The sequence below is a fragment of the Hyla sarda genome, chromosome 2 (genome assembly GCF_029499605.1).
Source record: "Hyla sarda isolate aHylSar1 chromosome 2, aHylSar1.hap1, whole genome shotgun sequence".
NCBI classification, from domain to species: domain Eukaryota; kingdom Metazoa; phylum Chordata; class Amphibia; order Anura; family Hylidae; genus Hyla; species Hyla sarda.
This window is the reverse complement of record NC_079190.1, coordinates 49,790,731-49,809,461: the sequence shown is the minus strand read 5'-3', so window position 1 is coordinate 49,809,461 and position 18,731 is coordinate 49,790,731. Positions and strand designations below refer to the sequence as shown.

At 43.5% G+C, this 18,731-nt stretch overlaps 1 protein-coding gene across 6 annotated transcripts in view; it reads right to left on the bottom strand.

Moving 5' to 3' along the window:
- The window catches only part of SGCG (sarcoglycan gamma), a 321,504-nt gene that overhangs the window by 22,812 nt on the left and 279,961 nt on the right, over positions 1–18,731 (bottom strand). The window lies entirely within an intron of this gene.

Sequence of the window (18,731 nt, the reverse complement as noted above, 5' to 3'; positions counted from 1 at the left end):
ATGGCGAGAGCCAAAGGAATGTACTTTTTCCTACTGTAGGGATATACTTATATAAAATAGACTCAAAATCCCATTTTACCTTCAGCAGTTATGGAAATGCGTGCTTGCTTGCAGCTTCTATTGGTAGTAAAAGCTTATTGCCAGAGGATTCGATAGCTAGGGGTGCCATTTTTTTATTTTTTTGCTATTTTTGCTAATTGAATTAAATCAAGTTTGTGTCCCCTAAAGGTGTCCCCTTGTAGACCATGAGGGTTTAAATATGTATATTGTGGTTGTGCATTTACTTTCCATCTTTGATCTACGTGGAGCAAAATGCTTCCTGAACATGTAGTGACTAATGTTTGAAATTAATCCACGGTGGTTCCTCAATCCTTCAGGTTACAATATTTTCAGCACACAATGGAAGACCTGACCAATCAGAATGAGCATGTTACATGTTCTGGACTCTTTACTTGTGTCAGGGTTAGCTGCTCTTTTGGACACCAAGTAAGGGCGGCTCCATGTTACTTTTTTGGGACACTGTGTGTACTGTACAGGACCCGGAAGAAGCTCCTGTCCTCTACATAGACAGTGATTACAGCTCCCAGCAGATCTTTCTTACTTGTATATGTAACTTGCTTGATCTGTATTAGTTATCTACTTATTATTCTTAAATTCTCACTTTTTCCTATTTCTAGATGACATTTTGGTGCTTTAGAACCAATCACCAGATTTCCAGAGTTGTGGTCTCAACATACAATGGTCATCCTGGAACCAATTCATATTGTAACATAAAGGAACACGCTCTGGTGTATGATACTATGCTAGTAATAACTTTGTATTAGTTTTCTTTAGATATGCGGCGAGTGCTCTTCTCTGCTCTGGATCAGATCTTTCAAAGGTCAGGAATTATGTCTGTGCTCCTCTCACTTTCTAGTTTAAGCATACATGAATGTTTATGGGGTTAAATATATGGCGTATAATCGCCGGTCATTTGTGCCATCAGACTTTTTAGCAGGGTGCATGTAAGAGTATGACAGGGGACTGGTCAGATGATAACTATTATGAAATCTTGCACATTGGGGATATTTTTAAGAAAGGGTTGTCCAGATTGGACAGTTTCTTTAGGTGTTATTCATCAGGTTAACCCAAGGGTTCTTTAAAGATGAAAATATTAAATTATGTGCACTGTACATACACTGTAAGATATTCACTACTGGTAATTTTATTATTTTTCCGAGACAATGCTTGTTTATCAAGAACATTATTTCCCATACGTTATGTGAAGTAATTGTGCATAGTCTTTCACTTTCTTTCACTTTCAAGCTTAGCTCTATGTGCTCTAGAGTTTTATGCCTTAAAATGGAACTCTGGTTCTATCCACAGCATAGGAGATAAGTGACTGATCACGGGGGTCCACAGTCTCCTGCCCAGTGCCCTGACTTTCACCATGAATGTAGCGGCCAACACTCACCCCCCCCTCCATGCATCTCTAGAGCCAGAGATACAGCCAGAGATAACGCGCTTGTGCAAGGAGAAAGCCAGGGCACCCGGTAGGAGATACTAGCAAAGTAAGTGTACCCAGTGTTGTCCAGTCTTTCTACCAAATCCCTGTGGGAGAAAAAAAATCAACAATGACGCTCCCGTCCTCATATCCCAACCTCATATTCAGTCTTCATATCCCGATCTCATATCCCATCCTCATATGCCATCCTCATATGCCATCCTCATATCCCATCTTCATATCACGTCTTCATATCACAAGCTCATATCTTGTCCTCATATCCAATCCTCATATCCCGTCCTCATATCCCAGTCTCAAATCCCATCTTCAGATCAGATCCTCATATCCTGTCTTTATATCCTGAGCTCATATAAAAAGTTCATATCCTGTCCTCATATTCCGTTCTCATATCTCATCTTCATATCCCGACCTCATATCCTGTATTCAGATCCTGATCTCATAAGCCGACCTCATGTCACGCCAGCAAGTGGGTCTCAGCTGCAATGAAGAGATTGTTGGCAAAAATAGAAGGGGGCATCACTTTGAGGAAGGGGTGTGGCTTGTGGTAGGGGTGTGGCTTTCAGGTCAGACCGACACATTCACCCAGAGATGCAGAACTTGTGGAATAAGGTGGGGCCGAGCTATGATGAAGAGATTGTGGTTCAAGGACATGTGATATTGGTGTATTGGGCGAAAATTGTGTTTTCAACCTAGATCCGGAAAAAAGGGGCCAAAAATAAAAGGGGTGTGATTTGCTTGTGGTACCAAGGCTTGCAGGAGGGGCATGGTTTGAAAGTCAGCACACTCACTATGAGATGCAGAGCGGAACGTATGGAGTAAGGTACCGGAAGTCCCATAGACTAGCATGGGACTTTAGACAAAAACGCTGACCCTCGCAAATGGGAGTTGGTTAGGGTTATTTTTTTTTTTCAATATAGAAGTTTATTGAATTTTAACAGCAGAACAGGTAACGAACAGCAAATAGACAATAGGTAAATATATCAGGTACACAGGTCACCATGGCGTCTATGGAAGGAAATAGTAGTCACTTCAGTACTGTACAACTTATAGGCTCAAGTGGGAGCCCGGCAATCAGTGGACTGCGTAATAAGCTGGTAAAGGAGAAGTGTAGTAGTCTGGGTTATCCAGCGACCACAGGACAGGGCATTAGTGTGTCTGCGAGGGCACAAGGGGAGTCTGGGTGCGAGCGTGACCTGGTGAAACCTTCCTCATTGGTCGGGTATGGGTATCCGTACGGATGGGGGTATATCCATAGGAGGGAATCCTTAGTCAGAACAGAGAATTGGTACAGGAGCAGAAGAGAAAATAGATGAAAGACAGTGGAGAGAGAGAAGAGTGAAGGGGAGCTTTAGGAAGGGGAAGTACAGGACTCAATGCATAGGTCTGAGGACCTACCAGGCAAATCAGAACAGACCTGGTTAGGGTTAATTGAACTATATTTTTAGTTGACATATAAGTGACATGTGTACTATGTTTTGTCGAAATATCTCGAGCTGTTTGGAGGTGATGCTGGAACATACATTTATATTATATATATATATATTTATTCATGATGGAGAACAAGGAACACCGCGTTTTACTTCCAATTCAGTTTTGATAGAAATCATATCCCTGGTCGTCGTGGGTTCGGTGAAAGAAATGAAAAGTGGTTAATAATATATAATAATATAATTTAATATTATTTTTTATTGCATATCTATTTACTATGCTAATATTAGACACAACTAGTCTCTGTAGAGGAAATATACATGTATTATGGTAATAGGCAATAAATTCAATTTCTCATGTAAATTAGAAAGATGGAAATTATTAACATGGTAATTAAATTTCTCTTCGATGTATTCAATCTGTGATCCTGATTGGGCTTCATACGCAGTTATTGAAAATGAAGTAAATAAATCTCACATGTAACTTAATATGGCAGTAAATACTGGGAAAGATTAATGTCCCTTTGTTGTGGGGTATTACATTTAACGTATTTTTCTTTTTTAATATGTCTTGGTGCAGTCTTTATTAATATAATGCTCTAGTTTATTAGAGACCTAAGAAAACGGTTAGTTGAAAACTTCTGCGTAAACAATGTGAAAGCATATAGGGATAGCAACAAAGTTTACAATACAAATAAAGAGGATGTGTGCAGACGGTACTTGGGCGCTCACAATCATTTGGTCTTGACTTGTCATAGCATACATGACCCTGTAAGCACTTTCTGACTACTTGTAGGAAGAATAATTGTTATGTTTTTGTAACGGGTCACAGCAGGTGATGGATCCTCTGGGCCTATGTGGATGATGACGTGAGCCGTGCCAGGGAGCGGAGTCTAAGGTGCTGCTGGTTTTCACCAGAGCCCGCCGCAAAGCGGGATGGTCTTGCTGCAGCAGGTGGCACCCAGATCGCTACCCCTGGAACGACTTGTCCACACATGTTGCTGGGATATGGCATGGCACAAAAGGAAACTGTCAAGACGTGGTCAAGGAAGCAGTAGGTCAGGGCAGGCAGCACAGGTGTAAGGTCAGGTAACGGAACTAGGATCAGGAACACAGAAACACAGTAGCTTTCTCTAGGGCACAAAGGCAACAAAGATCCGGCAGGGAACAAAGAGAGGAGCTGATACTTAAAGACAGGGTGCAGGTGTAAACACTTAATTAAATGAGTACTGACCCTTTAAATGTAAGAGCTCCAGAGCACGCGCGCCCTAGGAGGCAGGGGCACACACGCCGGGGCTGCGGGAACAGAAAGACCAGGGAGGTCAGTGACGGGCTGGGATTCGCATGCGGGCACGTCCCGCGATACGAATCCCAGCCCCGCCGACAGCAGGGACATGACAAGAAAGTGTTCATGACCAGCGTTTCTGGCCGAAGCGCAGATGTTACAGTTTTTGCCTGGTTTAAGCCTTCAAGACCAGACACAATTATTGTGTGTTACTTTAAAGCAGCGTTTCCCAACCAGTGTGCCTCCAGCAATTGCAAATCTAAACTTTTCAGTATAGCCAGACAGCCTAGATTTAGATTATCACTGATCAGGAGAACACGCTGGGAGAAGACCAAGCAGCCACACTCTATAGACTTACATTAGGAGGGGGGGGGGCTGAGTGTGTCTTCTTCTGGCTTGTTCTCCTGATCAGTGGAGGTCTGAACATTCCCACTGATCCAAACTTATGACATGTGTCTAGGACATGCCAAACGTTTTTTCATGTGCCCATTTAAACCTTGAATAAGAGCATGAATTCAAATGTCTACATAACCACTGTTTTGCCTGGGCCACCCTTTCTACTTGACCATAAGTTTGTGTCCTTCATCACCCTAATAATGTGTAAATGTGCATGAAACAATATGATACTGCTATGATACCTTTATGTTTTGTGCTTATTTTATTGCAATAAACAATGACTGACTAAAAGAAAGTTGCACGATTCTGACTGCAAAAAGTCACATTGTGTATTTCAACAAGTTTCCTTCTGCTCTAGCCCTAGAGACAGACTATTTAAAGGGGTAATCCACTGACCAGCGTTGGGAAGTAAATGTTCCGAACGCCATTTTCGCACTGTGGAGGTCAGCCACTCCTCTTGTGAAGTTACGACCACCTCCCCTCAATGCAGGTCTATGGGAGGGGGCGTGACGGCCATCACACCCCCTCCCAGAGACTTGCATTGAAGGGGCATGGTCATGACTTCACGAGGGGCGTGGCTGACCCCCACATCGCAAAAAAAAATGTGTTCTGAACATTTACTTCCAAACGCTGGCCAGTGGAGTACCCCTTTAAGAAGAATGGAGTAACAGCTATTTGTATATTTGTATTGCATTGCCAGAGCCAAGTGCTTTCACCTGCGCTGCCATTATAATTGAGGTCTTCAGGCAAATTGCCAGTCCAGCTACAAGTCCCAGCAAGCCCTTAAGGTCTCTGCATCGCTGGTCACCTCCTTGGGCCATGGCTGAACTGTATAGACTTTACCAACTGTCTACCTTCAGGAAAGCTACCATTGTCCGTAACTTGGCATTGCAGTATTTATTGCCCCCGTGCCTAGCCCAGGATCCAGCGGTATACCTTCGGTGGTTTTAGGCTTAACCATGCCCTGGCATCATGAATACAAGGGGTTAATGCCATCTGCCCCTAGGGTAACAACATCTGCCCTCATCACACCCCGCTACCACACTATATCATTAGTTGAAAAATACTATTTATTTTTAAGGTTTAAATGAGTGCAAAGCATAAAAAGCCTGAGCCCTGACATGAATGGAATAAAAGCAGTAAAATGGGCTGTGTTTTTTTTTTGTTAACTAGGTTGAAAGCAACCGGCAGCAAGTGTGACTCTAACATAGATTTCTACTAATGGCTTTGGCTAGTGAATGGACTTTACATAAAGTGCGCACTTACCGGATTTCTCAAACTGGCGCTTAATGTGTATACTGGGAACATGCTGCAGACTGTAATTTTAAAGACTGTAAGAGCTACATAGAAATACATTATTTTACCCTCTACATTCTGTCATCCAGAGTTGTGGAAGAATAACAATGCATGGTTTAGAGAGGAAATGTATGTTTATGGTCTATTCACACGTACAGTATTCTGCGCAGATTTGATGCGCAGGAGTTTCTGCTGCAGATTTCAATGTAAGCTGAATGACTGAACACAGCTTGAAATCCTGCGCATCAAATCTGCAGAGAATACTGTACGTGTGAATAGGCCCCTAGCCCTTTAAGGACCAAGGGTGTACAGGTACGCCTTTGCTCCCTGGTACTTAACCCCTTAAGGACGCAGGACGTAAATGTACGTCCTGGTGAGGTGGTACTTAACGCACCAGGACGTACATTTACGTCCTAAGCATAACCGCGGGCATCGGAGCGATGCCCGTGTCATGCGCGGCTGATCCCGGCTGCTGATCGCAGCCAGGGACCCGCCGGCAATGGCCGACGCCCGCGATCTCGCGGGCGTCCGCCATTAACCCCTCAGGTGCCGGGATCAATACAGATCCCGGCATCTGCGGCAGTTCGTGATTTAAATGAACGATCGGATCGCCCGCAGCGCTGCTGCGGGGATCCGATCATTCATAACACCGCACGGAGGTCCCCTCTCCTTCCTCCATGCGGCTCCCGGCGTCTCCTGCTCTGGTCTGTGATCGAGCAGACCAGAGCAGGAGATGACCGATAATACTGATCTGTTCTATGTCCTATACATAGAACAGATCAGTATTAGCAATCATGGTATTGCTATGAATAGTCCCCTATGGGGACTATTCAAGTGTAAAAAATTTTTTTAAAAAATGTAAAAGTAAAAGTAAAAAAAATGTGAAAAATCCCCTCCCCCAATAAAAAAGTAAAACGTCCGTTTTTTCCTATTTTACCCCCAAAAAGCGTAAAAAACATTTTTTATAGACATATTTGGTATCGCCGCGTGCGTAAATGTCCGAACTATTAAAATAAAATGTTAATGATCCCGTACGGTGAACGAAAAAAAAAAAAAAGTCAAAAATTCCTACTTTTTTAATACATTTTATTAAAAAAAAATTATAAAAAATGTATTAAAAGTTTTTTATATGCAAATGTGGTATCAAAAAAAAGTACAGATCATGGCGCAAAAAATGAGCCCCCATACCGCCACTTATACGGAACAATAAAAAAGTTAGAGGTCATCAAAATAAAGGGATTATAAACGTACTAATTTGGTTAAAAAGTTTGTGATTTTTTTTAAGCGCAACAATAATATAAAAGTATATAATAATGGGTATCATTTTAATCGTATTGACCCTCAGAATAAAGAACACACGTCATTTTTACCATAAATTGTACGGCGTGAAAACAAAACCTTCCAAAATTAGCAAAATTGCGTTTTTCGTTTTAATTTCCCCACAAAAATAGTGTTTTTTGGTTGCGCCATACATTTTATGATATAATGAGTGATGTCATTACAAAGGACAACTGGTCACGCAAAAAACAAGCCCTCATACTAGTCTGTGGATGAAAATATAAAAGAGTTATGATTTTTAGAAGGCGAGGAGGAAAAAATGAAAACGTAAAAATTAAATTGTCTGAGTCCTTAAGGCCAAAATGGGCTGAGTCCTTAAGGGGTTAAGGACCATGGGCGTACCTGTATGCCGTGGGAATTTCGGTCCCCGCCGCACGCCAGGCGGGCACTGGTCCGGGGTGACTGCTAATATCTATCAGCAGGCACCCCGTGCAAACCCCTGGGGGGGTCCTGACACCCTCCCATGTCGGCGATCGCCGCAAATCGCTGGTCAATTCAGACCGGCGATTTGTGGTGATTCCGTGTCAATCGAGTCTCTGGTGACCCGGAAAAAAAGACAGCCCCATTCACCCTTACCAAGCAGGAGTGGCGTGGCGGTGGCACGGGTACTGCCTCACAATCACGTGATTGATCAGTCGGGAAGACCAACCAATCACGACCCTGCTAGGCGGTGATCGGGGCGGTGATCATGGCGGCGATCAGGGCTGGCGGGGGTCTCTTACCTCTCCCTGGTCTGGCGGGGGTCCCCTCTGGTGCGGCAACAGGAGCAGCAGGATCGGTGGCAGCAGCAGCGGTTCCGGCAGCAGGATACAGCAGGAGGTGAGGCCTGTTCACCTCCTGCTGTTGCTTAGCAAAAACTCTCAGCATGCAAAGACAAAGGGCATGCTGGGAGTTGTAGTTTTGCAACAGCTGGAGTTCCAACTACAACTCCCAGCATGCCCTTTGGTAGTCTGTGCATGCTGGGGGTTGTAGTTAGGCAACAGCTGGAGACACATTTTTTTAATGAAAAAATGTGCTTCCAGCTGTTGCATTACTACAACTCCCAACATGCACAGACTACCAAAGGGCATTCTGAGAGTTGTAGCAGTGTGCCTCCAGCTGTTGCAAAACTACAACTCTCAGCATGCCCTTTGACTGTCAATGCATGCTGATTCTTGCAGTTTTGCAACAGCTGGAGACACATTGGTTGTGAAACAGAGTTTGTATCCAAACTCAGTGTTTCGCAACCAGTGTGCATCCAGCTGTTGCAAAAATACAACTCCCAGCATGGACTGAAAGACTGTACATGCTGGGAGTTCTAGTTTTGCAACAGCTGGAGGCACACTGGTTGCAAAACACTAAGTTAAGTAACAAGCTCTCAGTGTTTCACAACCAATGTGCCTCCAGCTGTTGCATAACTACAACTCCCAGCATGCATGGTCTGTCAGTGCATGCTGCAAAATGTAGTTTTGCAACAGCTGGAGGTTTGCCCCCCTCTCCATGTGAATGTACAGGGTACATTCACACGGGTGGGTTTACAGTGAGTTTTCTGCTACAAGTTTGAGATGCGGCAAATTCTCCTCCGCAGCTTAAACTCCCAGCGAGAAACTAACTGTAAACCCGCCCATGTGAATGTACCCTAAAAACACTACACTACACTAAATAAAAAGTAAAACACTACATATACACATACCCCTACACAGCCCCCCCCCCCCCCCCCCCCCCACAGGTGTTTGACGATTTTTCGTTAAAGTTGGATGTGAAAATAAAATGCTGGTGTTACCCTACATTTTTAATTTTCATAAGGGAGAATAGGAAAAAAGCCCCCCAAAATTTGGATCACCATTTTAAGAACATACCCCATGTGTGGATGTAAAGTGCTCTGCTGGCGCACTACAATGCTCAGAAGAGAAGGAGCGCCATTGTCTTTTGGAGAGAGAATGTGTCCGAAATTGAAGGCCATGTGTGTTTACAAATTCCCCATAGTGCCGGAACATTGGACCCCCCCACATGTGACCCCATTTTGGAAACTACACCCCTCATGTAATATTATAAGAGGTACAGTGAGCATTTACACCCCACAGGTGTCTGGCAGATTTTTGGAACAGTGGTCCATGAAAATAAAAAATTTTATTTTTCATTTGCACAGCCCACTGTTCGAAAGATCTGTCATACACCAATAGGGTGTAAATGCTCGCTGCACCCCTTATTGAATTCTTTGAGGGGTGTAGTTTCTAAAATGGGGTCACATGTGGGGGGTCCACTGTTCTGGCACCACGGGGGCTTTGTAAATGCACATGGCCTCCCACTTCTATTCCAACCAAACCCCTCACCAAAAGCTCAATGGCGCTCCTTCCCTTCTGAGCATTGTAGTGCGTCAGCAGAGCACTTTACATCCACATATGGGGTATTTCCCATATGTCTGACACACCCCCTGACAAAGCACAAGTGAAAAGTACGTTGGGGTTTGAGTTGGTAAGGTATTGGGCAGCATACATGGCAGGAGGTTCTGTTACTTTCAGCTTATTTCCGTGGTGAGCTTAGCTGCTTTGGTCCTTTTATGTTCTTACATCTGTGTCTCTTGTATTCCTCCTCTTCACTTTATTTGTGGTTATCCCATTATGTCCTGCATATACGTTTTTGAGACAAAGCTTGTTTTCCTGTTTAGACCTATGTACTGGTGCCACCTGTACCATCTCCACTCTTCTGTACCTCTAATGCCTTTGTTTTAATATTTTCATGCTGCGATTTTAAATCTATGTAGTTTTTGATCTATGTTTAATAAAATAAATATTTTACATCCTTTTTTTTGTGTTGGTGTAAGCGATCTTGAAGGGGATCAATTATGGCATTAAAATAGCCATTTTTTGTTCGTGGTATAGCATTATATAACTTCTATGTGGCATTTTTACACCTCTATTTTGCAGTTATCCCTGAGGTAGTGGGTGGAGACTAGCCTCCATGATGTCTCCCATACATTGCATACACACAGAAGGGGAGATTTAGTACCTTTGTACCTCTATGGAACAACCTTAGATGCAGCAGCAACACTGATGACATTACAGAGTAATGAATACCAAAGTCCTAAAAAAATACACCATACACTCCCATGTGCCCCAATGGCACCCATAGGGGAGTGTGTACTAATCCTGTCAAGGACAGGGGAACTCCATAAATGAATGTATACAGAGAAATTGGAGTTATAACACCACCTTAAGTATAAACGTATAAATCTTTATTGAAAATGTTTTACATAAAAAACATATAGATGCAAAAAAAGTGAAGTATTGCAATGGAAATCCAACACAAAAATATCTGGCGCAGAGTAAGAATAATACATACAAATGAGTACATAGAAATTGTCCACACCCTATATATAGCAATCTATGGAATAATACAGTTTAGCCACTGTGGGCTATCCATACAAATGCTGCATAATAATGTATCAAGATTAGCTAGTAATATAGCCAAGAACTGGTATATAGCCAGGTCTGAGAGTGCATAGTGAAATACAATGATATTGGGGACAACATGTCTAAGTATTCAGTAAAAGTCAATGTGTAACCTACCCATGTGGGATAGCGAACTCTGCGACCGACCCCTACGATCGTTTCGGTTTCCCTTTTCGGTTTCGAGTACCTCTTGAAAAAGGGAAACCGAAACGATCGTAGGGGTCGGTCGCAGAGTTCGCTATCCCACATGGGTAGGTTACACATTGACTTTTACTGAATACTTAGACATGTTGTCCCCAATATCATTGTATTTCACTATGCACTCTCAGACCTGGCTATATACCAGTTCTTGGCTATATTACTAGCTAATCTTGATACATTATTATGCAGCATTTGTATGGATAGCCCACAGTGGCTAAACTGTATTATTCCATAGATTGCTATATATAGGGTGTGGACAATTTCTATGTACTCATTTGTATGTATTATTCTTACTCTGCGCCAGATATTTTTGTGTTGGAGTTCCATTGCAATACTTCACTTTTTTTGCATCTATATGTTTTTTATGTAAAACATTTTCAATAAAGATTTATACGTTTATACTTAAGACATTACAGAGTAGTAGTGAGACCTAGACTGTGAATCAAGCAGTGTAAGACCTAATACTTACTATAAAATACTAAAGTCTATCTGTCTGCCTCTGGCTATTTAAATAGGCTGTGCAGGATTTGAGGAAGACAGTCACTTCCCTTTATAACTGTGCCCCTCCTGTCCATGGGTAGTGTCTGGTATTGCAGCACAGACCTACTGAACGACCTTAAATTCATATTGAAAAAGAAATTAAATTAAAAATAAACTGGAATTAGAGTGGGACAGCACCAAAACAACCATAAAGGGGTACTCCAGTGGAAATTATTATTTTATTAAACAGATTTGTAAATTGCTTCTATTAAAAATCTTAATCCTTCCAGTACTTATCAGCTGCTGTATACTACAGAAGTTCTTTTCTTTTTGAATTTTTTTTTCTGTCTGACCACAGTGCTCTCTGCTGACACCTCTGTCCATGTCAGGAACTGTACAGAATAGGAGCAAATCCCCATAGCAAACCTATCCTGCTCTGGACAGTTCCTGACATGGACAGAGGTGTCAGCAGAGAGCACTGTGGTCAGGCAGAAAAGACATTAAAAAAGAAAAGAACTTCCTGTTAAGCATACAGCAGCTAAGTACCTGAAGGATTAAGATTTTTTAATAGAAGTCATTTTCAAATCTGTTTAACTTTCTGGCATGAGTTTAATTTTCTTTAAATGTGTTTTCCACTGGAGTACCCCTTTAAAGGGAAGCTGAGAGCATCATCATCAACTAACCTGCTAGTGCTGCCTGTGTTAAAGCAGGTGTTACTGGTCAAAATTGTGTTTAACTTATATTTCTAGGTGCCTCCATTCCTGATATAACTACAAGGTGCACTGGTTCTTCTTCTCAGATGGTCCCTGATTCACCTTCCCTAGTGGATATTCATACTCTCTCTCTTCTGCCCGTAGCTGCCACGTGCTGTGATCCTGCGTGTGAGATCTCCAGCACAGCCGGCCTGGACTATCACTGCATGTTTGGGATCTTGGCACATAGCATGTTCAGACAAGGGAGAGTATGAATATTCACTATGGGGGTATGAATCAGGGGCTGACAGACCAGAAGAACGAGTTCTCCTTGAAGCTAGGAAATTCCCTGAGTTCAACAAGAGCATCATTTAGCTATTATGATTTTTATATATATCAGGAATAGCAGCAACTAGAAAAATAAAGTAAACACCATTTAGATCAGTGTCACTGGTACTAACAGGCAATATCAACAGGTTAGTGGGGGTGATGCTCTTGTCAGTTTCCTATAAGGGTAGGGTCACACAAGCGCATCTGCAGCATATTTCTCGCTGCCAATGCGCCAATGGCAGTCACAAGAGCGAGCTCCCTGTTGTGGCTGGTTATCTCTGTGTGTCCACTCGTAGCAGTAGATTTCCTGCTGCGTATCTGCTACGAGCAGGCACTGTGTCTACAGCAGGAAATCTGTCGCTACAAGAAGACTCACAGACCTACCCAGCTACAGCAGGGAGCTCACTCTTGTGACTGCTGTCGGCGCATCTGCAGTGTGAAATAAGCTGCGGATTCTCTCTGTGTGACCTTATCCTAAGGAAAAAATGGACCTGACTCTGATAACTGCACCAGCTATAGTATACTGAGGATTATTTATTTTATCTAAACTGCTGGGGGGAAAAAAAAAATTAGAATTGTTGCCATGGCAACTTTTCAGACCATTTTTAAAGTGAAAGCAGCATCTTGGTTGCTACATCACTTTTTCTTCGTGCCAATTTTGGTAGATTTTCCCCACTGAGTTTGTGAAGCAATCCATGAAAAATAACAATGGCAGAACAAGCCATTAATAGATGGGTTGTGTAATGTCAGTGAACTGTTCACCAAGACCTCAAACCTTCCATCTAAGTCTGGGACAAGGTTATCGTGTGCAGCAAATGAGACTGAAATGAGCAATTTACTCTCCTTGTAAGAAACGTCACCTCCTTGGTTGTCTGGGACATGGTGGGGCAGCTGCAGAGGCCGGAGGAAAGTGGAGGTTTGGATGAAGGGGCAGGAATTGCCACCACTTTTTCCAAACTAATTGTTCCTTAAATTCTGTACATTGTTAAAGGGGTAGTCTGGGGGAAATAAACTTATCATACACTTATACCCTATCCACAGGATTTGATCGCAGAGGGGGGTCAGACCGCTGGGGCCCTCTGTGATTTTCTGTACAGGGCCCCATCTACTTACCCGTCCTTGGTGCGCTCTGGCCCCCACTTTCCTAGACAAGCACAAGTGACGGCCTGTTTAGCCAATCACCGGCTGTGGTAGGACATTGCTGTGGCTGGTAATTAACTAAGTGGCTATCACTTGCGCTTGTCCAGCGGACAGGAGCACGCGGAGGATGGGTAAGTAGAGGACAGATCGAGGGGGGTCCCGGCAAGTCAGACGCCAGGCGATTAGACACTTATCCCCTATCCTGTAGACAAAGTATACGTGTCCGGTAAGTTCAGTTCCCCTGGACTATCCCTTTACCAATAAATGATTCAGGTATTTTCGGCATTAGGGGTTCTACAGTTTAATGTAAATATAGCTGATTTACTTTATTTGATTTCTATTATGATTTACCAAAACATTCTGTAACTTACTATTTTACTTTACGTTCTTGCTGTCAATTCTTCACCGTGTTTGCTGTCAATGAATGCAGACATTCTTATTACACCTAGAGGCTAAAACCCATCCAGACCTAAAAATATGTTCACACAGTACAGTCTGCCGCGGGCAGTTGTTGATTTTGTACATAAAGTCTGACAGAATTGTCAACGTATATTTGGTGATAAATTTAGGAGAATGCTTTTTTTTTTTTTAAATCTCACTAATTGCAAAACCAGTTTGCAGGACAGCCTTCATTTGTGATTCGCACTCTTGTACTCTCAGGTCAATACACCTTTTTTTTATTTTTATTTTTTATAATTAGTGTTGAGGGCGAATATTCGAAATGCTAATTTTTACTGCGAATATCGGCACATCACGATTTCGCAAATATTTAGAATATAGTGGTATATATTTGTAACAAATTTTTGGTGAATATGTGCGAATATGCAAATATTAACGAATTTCATTGCGAATGTCATTACGAATTTTTGCATAAAAAAAGAACGAACATAGCGAATATGCAAATTCCGTGAATAAACGACGCATATTCATCCATATATTTGCAAAATATCCTGAATTCGAATATGGCTTATGCCGCTCATCACTATTTATAATAACAATTTGTATTATTTTGCATCATAAAGAGTTACAATGTTTGTATACAATATGAAAAGGGACGTATAAAATAAGGAGTACAAAGACAAAAGCAGTATAATCAATACACATATCAGCTCAAATGACAGCAGATACTCCCTTGCAGAGAAAATCCCTCTAGGATCCAGAACAATAACTAAAACAAAAGAAACAAAGAAGAAAAAAACAACTAACTAATCCTAACAAAGTTTGTGCTCTTCATTAAGGTTCATAAGAAACCTTTATGTAATTAACCAGGGCAACATGGAGGAAGAAGCAAAAAAAAAACACATGGAAATGGGCAAACACAGACATGGTCACCTAATGCAGAATACAGAGAAGGTCACTAATCCAATCAAACAGGTAAAGAAAATAAAAGGAAAGAAGGTGGTCATGTGTCAGAAGGATGGGATCAGCCTAGTTGGTCGAGTCTTCGCCACTTTGAGTACCCCAAGGGAGTCCTTTGATTCCCCCAAAGAATACAATTTAGTGATTTTATATTTTGCCATCAGGTGTTGCCTATCCCCTTCAGACATAACCTTCTCAATAACTATTCGCCACTTAGAGAAGAATTCCTTGGCATGTTTGTCAGGGTCCTTAAGCGTCTCCATGGATTCGAAGTGGAGTAGACTAAGCAGGGTATCTATGACTGCCGACAAGGTCGGCACCGTATCTTTAAGCCAGTGTCTCAGTAAATACTTCACTCCGACCAATAAGGCCAGATGTATACCCTTCAAAGCCACCATGGGAGAAGGGGACGAGGACGGAGTACACGGAATATAATGAAAAAATATAATGTAAGTCCCGTATGACTGTCCAGAAGTCAGCTACCTCCCCACAATGCCAGTACACTCTTTTTGACCACTGTCCTGTAAGTCCAGTTTCAGGAATTGCTGCAAAAGCTATAGAGCTGGTAAGTACTATTGTGCAGGAAAATTTGTCCTCTATCTAAAGGATAGGGGATAGGTGCCTGATCACAGGGGGTCCGATCACTGGGACCCCTGTCATCTGCTGCAAGGCATCCCATGAGTCCCCAGGAAGGGAGTGTGTCAACCCCAGCATGAAGCGGCGTCCAAAATGCCCCCTTTATGTATCTCTATGGGAGAGCCAGAGATACCCGAACATTGTTTTTTATCCAGTTCTTCTATAGAGATACATGGAGGGGGCTTGTCAGCCGCCACTTGGTGCAGGGGTCAACATGCCCTTTTCATGTGGAGAGCCGGGGTGCCGTGCAGAAGATCAGGGGGGTTCCAGTGGTCAGAACACCCTGCGATCAGACACTTATCCTTTGGATAGGAGATAAGTTGACCTGCATGATAGTACTCCTTTAACTTTTCTTTACTCAACTGGAAGGGCTAAACAAAGGGAGGCACAAAGATAACTGTTGCATAACAATACCACTGTCTATCTCTTGCCCTCTCAAGGCACCGGTCTGGAGAGGGCAGGCACCAGCGACTTCTTCACTTAGTGGCCTGCTCACACTCTTGGGGCTCTCTCTTACTCTTATTCCACTCTCAGCTTCACCAGCATATACTTCAAAAAGCAAGTAGAAGTGGAAAGAATTGCACTCACCACAGTGACAACCCCGAGCAATAGGATCTTTATAATTAGTTGCCACTCCCCCTGTGTGCCCCTGGTCCTGAGAGCGGCTGCTCTCACTCCCCGCTTCATGGAATTGCCTTTCCACTGTTTTTGCTGCTTTACCTGCATCTTGGAATAAATACCCTATTGCTCCGGGTTGTAGCTGTGGTGAGTGCATTTCTTTCCACTTCTACTTGCTTTTTGAAGTATTCACTCTACACATTGAAGCCGCACAGCCTTATCACCCTTCTGTTAGCAGCAGGTGTCTTACTGACAGAATATCGATCTCGCAGCATGAGCTAGTCTTCGTCGCTCAGCAATGCCTGATAGCTATCTACCTTTTCCTATATATGTTCACCAGCCTATACTATGATCCACATGTCATGTGCCTACAGACCAGCCGCAGCACTGCTCAACACTCATTTATAACAGCAGTAATGTACAATCACTGATTTTTGGCCTTTCTGCTTTTTTACAAAACCAAGTGCCACCTCATGGAAGAGGTGCAAAACTATTGCCTCCACCTAGGTAAATGATCAACCCATGGGTTTTAGGCAGTCACAGGACCAGGCCATGAACTCCGGGTACCATGGGTACTGTGGTGAACCAGTACAGGAGTTGCACCCCTGTACCCTTGCTGCCCTGTCAGGCAGCCTCCCTGCAGTGTCCCCTGGGGCCCCCCCTGCACCTGTTCCCCTGGCATATTCATTTGTATATATGTTATATAATGTATTATGCCTAGAATGTGTTATAGCTTAAGAATAGTTGACATGTGATTAATGTGTTTGTAACCCAGTGGAGCTAATTCACTCTCTTGTGCTCTTAGTCTTTGCTGAGTTGCAGTGAGATCAATTCCTAGGTGTGTCTGGAGTCCAGAGGAGGCCTAAAGTCAGTCAGGCAGCCACGGATTCTCAAGTCCATTGACCCACAGGTTTGGTCAAAGCATGGAAAGCTACAGAAGTGGTGAATTCAGTCATAGTCTGTCTTCGTCAATTCAGTCCAAGTCATCCTGTCTCATGTCAGCGTGGCCTGCATCCAAATTGTCCAAGTCCACTATAAGTCCCAGCAAGCCCTAAGGTCTCTGAAGTCACTGGTCACCTCCGTGGGCCTAGCTAAGCTGTATAGACTGTTACACCTGTCTGACTCAGTAAAGCTGCCGTTGTTCCGTAACTTGGTGTCGGAGTCATTATTTGCCCCCGTGCCTAGCCCAGGATCCAGCGGTATACCTTCGGGTAGTGTAGAGGATAAACCATGCCCTGGCGTCACGAACACAAGGGGTTAATGCCATCTGCCCCTTGGGTAATTCCATCTCCCTCATCACACCCTCACCACAGTACCAACCCCAAAGAGCAAGTTCAGTTAGCAGTATAACAACAACATGCATCAATCCTATGTATTACATGATAAATATAGTATATACACAGATGTAGCGACCACCAACATGGTTGGTGACACGCTACTCTGTTTTTTTTTGTTTTTTTTTACACTATGTCGTTGGCATACCAACTTGTCACAATGCTGTTACAAGCATTTTTGTAGATGTGGAAAAGGGAAGCCTAGCTGAGTACAAGACAAGGAAGATAGTAGCCATATGGGAACACTCAATGTCAAGAAAACAAATGAAGCTAAACTTTTAGTAATTTTGAGCTGAGCTTTAAAGGCTATGGACACTCTTGTCCTGATTTTTTTATTGTTCATTTGTTTCCTGAATACAACATGAAAAATTCTAAATAGCTTGCGTTAAAAATGTCCTATTATTTAGCTGCTACTCACAGAAAGATAAGATAAATCTGTTAGATATACTTTCTGCTCTCTCACTGTTTGAGATAACAGAGAGGGGAAGGATTTTACACACCAGCTCAGATTGTTGTCAGCTCAGAATTCTTTCTTTCGACTGTGTTGATCCAGAGGAAGGAAAAAAAACCCTATGAGGCTCATGCCACTTGCCCCTTTAAAGGGGTACTCCGGCACTTAGACATCTTATCCCCTATCCAAAGGATAGGGGAAAAGATGCCTGATCGCGGGGGTCCTGCTGCTGGGGACCCCCGTAATCTTGCCATCAGTACCCCAGTTAAAATCAGTCCCCGGAGCTGGTTTGCTCCGGGTCTGATTACCTGCAACCACAGGGCTGGCAGCGTGTGACATCACGCCTCCTCCCCCGTGTGACGTCACGCCCCTACCCTCAATGCAAGCCTATGGGAGGGGGCGTCACGCCCCCTCCCATAGGCTTGCATTGAGGGGTGGAGCGTGACGTCACACGGGGGAGGAGGCGTGACGTCACACGGGGGCAGAGGCGGGACGTCACACGGGGGCAGAGGCGGGACGTCACGCGCCGCCGGCCCCGTGATCGACAGTAATCAGACCCAGAGCGAACACGCTCCGGGGACTGATTTTAACTGGGGTGCTGCGTGCAAGATCACGGGGGTCCCCAGCGGCGGGACCCCCGTGATCAGGTATCTTATCCCCTATCCTTTGGATAGGGGATAAGATGTCTAAGCGCCAGAGTACCCCTTTAAGGGCATGCTCAGAGTTGCATACCCTGCCCGCACTTCACCGCAGATTCCCTGCCATCGACCCCTCCACCCAATGAAGTCAACAGGTAGAAAAAGGACATTAACA